Genomic DNA, 7,919 nt, shown 5'->3' with positions numbered 1-7,919 from the left:
CATGGTTGCGATGAAATCGGGAATATATTCCTTGAATACTTTTGCAAAAGAAGATAATCATCGCGTATGAATACGGGTCAATCTTCGTTAGCGTCGAGCGAGCCCACTTCGTCCTTGGAATCATTGCTACCAGGTTTCCATCCCAGCCTTCCTTCATTTCAAGCCCTGTTTTTAGTACCCAGAGATATTCCCGGTAAAACCCGCACCTGCCAAGTCTATCCTGATTACACCAAGGTATGTTCTGTAACTTTTCCTTCCTTCTACATGAAAGTTAACATAACCTTTACCCAAGCCTCCTTCGCACAAGCTAGCCGGCGTTCCTTGACGCCATTACCGTTTAATTTCTTACCGCTGCCTTGTTTTGTTTGTGTTGAGCATATATCGTAATATGGTGGGCATGACTTAGTATTTTTTTATATAAAAGTGCGGTAAATATCCCTATTTTCACGCGATTGTTAATTCAACTCTTCGCCGAGTCCGTTGCGATTCGCGGTTAATTTGTTGTTATTCTTCAATTTTCTGGGCGATGGTGATTAACATAGTGCTGGCTAGTTTGGCGAGTGGCAAATCCTTTCCCGCGGAACCCTAAATATCCTCACCAAGTACCTTTTGAAACTCCGTTCATTTTCCCATAAGAGCATTCCCAATACCACGTTATTCTCTTATAAACCTTTGAAAAATCCTGGAATATCCAATGTGTTTACCTTGTGCCACCATCCCATGCCTTTCCAATGTCAGGAATAAGAACCTAATTTCGGCCTCCTATATCCAACAACCAGTTCCCATTTGTGTCCATCATAATGTACCTTCTTCAGTGAACTCCTTTGAAGTTGGAAAACAAAAACACCACCTATCACCTTGAACCTATTCTGAATTATCTTCTCTCCAGTTAAAAAAGTACCGTTCAGGCTTTGGAGAGGGAAACCTGGCAACGTGAAAGATAATGGATATTTATTATAATAAAGATTGTACTCCCATTGATTTTCCTGGCATTTGAAGTTAATCCTATCCCACGAATTAAACCTCATTTCGAGAAACTTTGAGGAGAATGGTTGGAAAGATGCTGCCGTTGAAGGGCATGGGTTGGTATGGAACATAAAAGTCACTGGTAATATTTTTTAGATGTACTATATTAGTACTTAAACAATGAAGTGCACTTAAACATATAAAAGAAGGTGGAAACGTAAACGTATGATATTGCTGCAAGTAGTGAGCATTAATTAAGAATACATTTGTAAATAAGTCAAGACGAATAAAGGTTGCTGTTTATATGGCGATTTCCAGAACTGCTGATAAATGGCTGTATCGGAAGGAAAACGTAAGTATGTGAATGACTCTAGGTGTGAACTTTTTCTCATACCATGTCGGGTGTATCGAGGACAAGCGTAGTTCCTATCGTATCTATACTTAATAATTGGGGTGTCCTTTGAATTTTTTAAAGTAGTTATGATGCTCTTTTAAATGCAGTACTTTATTATTCACAGCGGATACCCTTTTTAGTGGTTGGGTGATCAGTGTGGTCAGGGATTTCCGGTGTCGTAGCATTAATATGGTGACTATTATTATTTGTAAATTGTAAATAGGGTGTGTGGTGCATTTTGCTATGAAGACATTGAATGGCAATTTGTTGTAGACTAATTTGATTTTCGGATGGACCTGAGTTATAATTGTATACTTTATTACGTTACTGCCCTTTGAGGGCCAAATGGTACCCAAAATGGACAAAATATTCTCGTAGGCGGTGGAACATTGAGCAATCTCAAGGCATTGACTCCTTGCCAATTAAATACGCGTTTAATGGCCGTATCCGTTAATGTAATTAGAAACTTGCCGTTGAAACAAAATTTCACAGGGCTCGCATTAAATCAATTTTTAATCCAATGGATTGCCGAGAAATGCATTTTATAGCCACACGTAGATGTTGGTAGGATGTTTAATTGGGACTAAAGACAATATACGTCAGTGTTTTTTGATATTTTAATGAATTTGCTGGGTGGTAATTTTACGATTGGGTTAATCGGGATATATTGATGATTGAATTACCGCTGGTTGCCGTCTTCAAACAATGCAACAATTTCATGGTGTAAAAATCATTCGCCTTGCGGTCAAGGCGAATGATTTTTATAATATGAAATTGTTGCATTGAAATGCACATAACTTAATGACTCCGCTAGAAGTTACTGTTGCGGCATCTCCCGCGGTTTCTTTGGAAGTCTTCGAACCAATTTACCTACGGAGGTTTTATCATCCTGATTTATAATTTTGAAGCGTAATATGCTCGGGTAGTGTTCGCAGTGGTCTTCAAAATTTGCTTAATGAAGTGGAAAACATTTTTACCACTCCGTTGAATTTGCACGGAATTCCTATTTGAGATTTTCTCGGTTCCACTTATCTTTTGCAATGATTGGTATTGAGTTAATTGTTAATTTCGAATTTCGTGAAATATATTGGCTACTATAAATGACAGTTTATCCCAGAGCTCATTCCTCTATCGCTGTATGCTACTTGTGTTCGTTGTTGTTTCCTCCGTAATGGAAGTTATGCAGTTATTGAAACCCACGGTGTAAGATATCAATGGAAACCATTGCGGAAGCTTCTTGGTCTAAACATTCCTTAAAATCGTCTTGTTATTGTTTAATTTAGAGGACTAGACTAGCTCACGTCCATCGCCACTGTGGAGAAAACAAAACAGTCTTTCCGGAAGTCCCTTTCCTTGGCCCGTGTACAAATTTATTACGATTGTTTCACTCCCCCCTGATGTTTCTGCAAAATCGGATGGATTGTAACGTTTGTTATTTTTAAACGAAACAGATCCTCAGGGTTGTCCGGGAAAAGAGCATATCTAAGTTGGCACTCATCCAGTGGTATTTCGCATGCTCCCCAGATAGCCCGATGCATTGGCGATGTCTTCCTAAGGAATGCTGCAATCTAAACTCGGGAGTGAATTGTTTGCATGCTGTACTTTAATTTTCATCTAGTAATTACCTTTTTGGATTCCTTTGTTGTATTTTTTTGGAATTTGTTTCCGTCTGATGTTTGGCCGCGGTGGCAACTTTTGCGATTTCCTTTCCACATTCGTCTGCAGAATATTTGCAGTTTGTCGTGGAATGACATGTTTGGTTGCGTCTTTAACGGCTAATGTTTAAAATATGCAATTGTTGACGCTCTAATTGATGTGCTTGCTCGCTTTTAATTTCCCCTCATTGGGAGGAGGGGATCTTGAATCAGAGCGTCGCTTTGTCCCATCAAGCATGTGCCAAGGCTGCTCCGGGTTATTTTAGATGTCTGCAGGTCTATGTGGAAACTGGCCAGAGTTCCTTGTCATTGTGGTGGGATCGGGAAGAATTTGGCCCCGAGGGCGGAACTGGACAAACGCAAATCGTGTGACGGTCTTTATTAGTTTAATTTAAAATGGCTAACAATATGACATCGTTCCAGTTTTAAGACTACACGTTTCAGGTTTTAACTGTAATGGACGTGTGTGCTCTTCTTTAATGAAATGGTTGAGGAAAAACGTATGGATGTGCCATTCGGCAATCATTCGTCAGATGTAGAAATTCAATTACAATGCAACAATTTGACAGTCAGTCGCCTTGAGACACGTTGACATAGCATTGTAATATATATTAGCGGGCGACTCCATTAAAAGTAACTGTCGCGGCATTTCTCGCAGTTCTTTGAATTAGTAGAAATTCAACTTAAAGCGTTGAACCGTGAGGTAAGGACAGTCGAACGTCTTATCTGATAAGCCGTCGCATGTCATTGTGGTCTGCTCCCTTATGTCACAAGTCAGGAAATCTGCGCGCCAGTTTTTCTGTTAAACAGCCATGCTTATTGTTTCTGTAAATATTTTATGTTCGCGAAGGGTAGGAATACCCGTATTGCGATCACTATAAAATTACAGGCAGCATTTCAAGTGCATCTTTTGAATTACGGTTGGTATGCCATCTCAGCGTCGGCATTCCATTTCCACGAGTTTAGCGTCGCATCGCTTAGAACGGGGATCGTTCAATTTATACGTCTGGAAATGTCCTCGACTTCCGTGCTCCTTTTTTTCCGTGTGCCATCTCAGTTTGTCGACGTCGCGCGATATTTTTAGATGAACGCACCCGCCGAGGTGGCGATGGTGATCCCGGGCCCGCCGCAGCCACGCACCTCCAAGCCCTCTCTCCCTACCTGCAGTTTGAAAAGGGGTTAAAAAAAAGCGATATTCCGGCCAACCAAATGCATGCTCCGTAGCTACCCCCTCTCTCGTCCTCGCCATTTCGCCGCTATCCCCTCCACACCTAGTCGAACTCTCTCTCGTGTCTTATCACTCCTTATTTCTCTATCAATCCTGTCTCGTAGTGGATCTGATTTCGCATGCTGTGTGTGCGCGGAACTTCGCCGGAATTAAGTGGGATGTGAATTCTTTTTTCCTCTCCTGTTCGAGCTGATTCCAGAACTGAAAAGGTAAAGTAAATTTTTTTGGCGGAGCGCTGCATCGCGGTAGTGTCCCTGTGGTTTTGGCGGCCAAGTTATTTGTCCTCAAATCGAAGTATCTGCATATTTTTCTTTAATATCTTGGTAAGCGAATTTAAAAAAAAATAAGTGGCTTTGACCACGAAGTGTTGCGTCTGTTGCGGAAGGTGGAAATAATAAAACACTACCTTCCCCTCCAAATTTCCTATCCTTTTTGGCGCACGTTTTCGTCGTCACAATGGAAATGTGCTGGGGTTTTGTTATTAAGATGGGCGGGCGCCTCACTTTGCGAAGATGGGCACACAGCACTTGTGCTTCCGGAGGCGATGTCGAGTGGTGGGCAGGTGGGGGCGTGTTTGAGGCTCATGTGGCGAGGGTCGGGGCTGACTCGGCGATAGAGTGAGGGAGCAGCGGGAGGGAGGGAAAGAGCAGGACGGACGGGCCACGGGTGTGGAGGAGAGTGAGACGCGCGCTCGTTATTGATTCATGCAGGGAGAGCTGCTGCTGCCGCCGCCGCCGTCGTCTTGGTCGCCGTGCCCTCTCAATACGGATCGGGTGGGGAGAAGTGCCGGAGTTACGAGGCTCGTGTGAAATTGTTGAAGGGGGGGTGGAGAGGAGTTTTCGGTCCTCTCTGCACGGCCGTGTGCGAGATTGGACGCGGAGGACGGCTTTGAAAGGCGGAGGAGAGGGGGTTCGTGCGCTGGATGCACAGATGCTAGCTGTCTTCGGTTGCCGTTCCGTAGTTGCATTCACGCCGGGTTGCTGAATGAGAGGGGAACGCTGGACCACTTCGCGAGGTTTGTGGTCCTTAAATTGTCCCGTAATTGGCCGCCGCAACCTGTCTACTAGTAATTTGTGTAATCCGTCTTGTGTAGTCTACTGGTGCATTCAAGTCGAGCGCATTGCGATTAATGCTGTGATGGAAACACCAAACTCACTTAAGTGCTTTGCCGTGTGTGTTTTTGTAGTGTGTGAAACGCAGCACCTGTACCACACACTCGCAAAACCTTGCTCATCGCTCTCGGTACATGACAGTGAAACTTCAAAGGAAAGTTGTCAGAGGATTTTTCGACGATCGTTCATTTCGCTTGAAGTGGTTTTGTGTTGCTAATAGTAGTGAAGTTCATTGAGGTGGTGCTAATATAATTCAGCGGCGAAAGGCTTTTGCAGGTTCATTCAACCGTGAAACATTTGAAATGGTTAGCTTTATGTACGTAAGTTAGGTGCGGAACGGTCATGCGCTAAATAAATTAATCAGCCGAGGCACATGCGTTATATTTATTTAGAACATTCCAGATCCTATTGAACATAAATAATTAATTACTTACACATGAAGAATTTTGTTTGTGACCGGAAAATTGTGCGGGCCCGTAAGCGGTTGCCTCCCTCGTCTTTCTTCCCGTCCCCTCTGTCTGACGTCCATCCCTTCACAATATCTACCTACCCACGCCCAGTCAAGTGTTCCTCCGCATCCACCTGGCGCGGTATCCATGGCAACGCCGGCGAGATTGTTGCCCCCGGAGTGACGGGAAGGCTCGTTGCCATGACAACGAGAATTTCATTGATTGTAGGGGGTGGTGGCGGTCTTCGTGACGATGGGAGCACGTCTTCTTTCTATTACGTCAGACTCATTTTCACTGGCACCTGATTCGTGGTTCATTTCAATGATGCACTCCTTGCAACTTTGACGCTATTATATGCTCAGCGCCATGCGCACACAGCCCAGCTCTTATCATGTTGTTTTTAGGCAGTATTATTTTTTGCCGACTTTTTAACTTATTAAAAAGGATTTTTAAGTGAAGAATTTGAATAAATGACTTTTGCTTTTTCGTATGAATTTACCAAGTTTATGTTTAACGTGAAGCCGTCTTGAAGTACGACTGATATGGTTGCCATGCTATATTTTGGAGGAGAAAGCTCCTGTAAGAAACTTATGATATTTTTTACACGTCTTTGTAATGATATTATTCTTTTGCCCAAAGCAACCAATTTTCTTCGTTTTCTTATTTTGTTCCACATTTATATTTGAGCACTAGTTGAAACGGGCCCGTAAAAATGTGCCATAATCGGTATTTGCAATGAATAAGTATCGGTTGGAGTTAGGTTAGTGCATTTACGCCAAATCTCACAATAGTTCCGCTGGCAGAGATGATGCTACATGAATATCGGCGGAAATTTTTGCAGACCAGCTCCTAGATACCCCTTTTCAGTAAGCAAGGAGCCTCCCCCATCCATGACTTTTCTGCGCCCCATCCCACACTGATCGAGTGGGTACTTCGTGGATAGAAAGGTAGCTGCTGAAAGGCGAGGAGTACAAGACCACTCGAAAACCTTCCTTGCCCATAATCTGGCTGACTCAGCCAATGCCTCAAGGGTGAGGCGGTAGTTAGCAAGGAAGACGTGCTTCCGCTAGGCTCCTCTTCTGGATCTCCTCCCACCCCTCTCCTTTTACTTCCACCACTCTGGAACCTCTTCAGACCCTCTCACTCGCCCTACTTCTGGTACCCTCTGTCTAATCGTAATCGACCCCTTCCCCACCCCCTCGTGGCCCTCGTCTTCATATCTTGCCACTGCTGTGGTTTGTATTCTCTAAGCTCACGTCTAGTGCAGTCTTGCTTTTCTGCAGTTTTACGTATGGCGCATGAATTCTGGGAAGGCGTCATCGGGATCATTTTGTAGGAAAACCAGCCTTTTGTATTGCAACTCGGCTTCTGTCGGGGCGAATACAAGCGATCGATAATGATGGCTGCTGCTGCTCTGGCGCGCAGACGATTTTTTTTACAATTGTGTTCAAGTCGATGTCATTTCAGAGCTTCATTTTTTAAGAGCACATGCATTCAAAAACATTTAATTTCATATGTATGGTCTTAACTATTGAATATTTCATTATTAGATCCTCGTTTTTCTACTTCCCAGAGCCTCACCGCCGTCGCTTAAAGGTAGAGCTGTAATTAAGTTAATGCACTGGGACGTAGTGTATGTTCGTATCCAGGTTGAAAAAGCTTGTATGGATTTTATTTTGTGTTTTTTTGCGTTTATTTATCAAATTATTGCGTGTATTTATTAATTGACGATTTTTAAATATGAGTAGTGTCTTTTAGTCTGTGGATCCTTCAGTATGGATCTTGGAAGGATCTTCTCGCATCTTTATCATAAAATGCAGGCCCTCACTTCCACACTTTCATTCTGCCGTGTGATATTGATCTGTCCGTGTTAGGGTCATGCGGCGCAACTGCGCGTGGGCTGCTGGAAGTAAAAGGGTGAGAGTAAAATGGGAGGTCCATGGAGCGGGATTTGTGGATTATGCATCGCCGTGATTATGCACCGTAAGCTGCTTGTTAGGTTGTAATGACTTCGCACGGAATTCGTTCGATTCTTACGAATAATCGGTATTTTCTCTTATTTTTGGGGCGATCTGTACGTAAAATTGAAGGAACAGCGAAAAAAAATAATGTTTG

The 7,919-nt window shown here is 43.3% G+C and overlaps 1 protein-coding gene across 3 annotated transcripts in view; it reads left to right on the top strand.

The window, feature by feature from the left end:
- The first annotated feature begins 120 nt into the window (after positions 1 to 120).
- The window catches only part of mub (poly(rC)-binding protein mub), a 43,462-nt gene continuing 35,663 nt past the window's right edge, over positions 121 to 7,919 (top strand). Inside the window, exon 1 of one of the 3 annotated variants that reach the window (XM_071587856.1) lies at positions 121 to 234. The gene's annotated coding sequence lies outside the window, so the exon portion shown is untranslated. Of the gene's footprint in view, positions 235 to 4,270; positions 4,453 to 5,007; positions 5,259 to 7,919 lie in introns of those variants that run through there. The other 2 variants (XM_071587854.1, XM_071587855.1) reach the window with 2 other exon arrangements.

The sequence above is a fragment of the Hetaerina americana genome, unplaced genomic scaffold, assembly GCF_022747635.1.
Source record: "Hetaerina americana unplaced genomic scaffold, ioHetAmer1.1.p SCAF_3, whole genome shotgun sequence".
Classification (NCBI taxonomy): Eukaryota; Metazoa; Arthropoda; class Insecta; order Odonata; family Calopterygidae; genus Hetaerina; species Hetaerina americana.
Note: the sequence above shows the minus strand (reverse complement) of the source record. Positions and strands in the feature narration are given on the sequence as shown.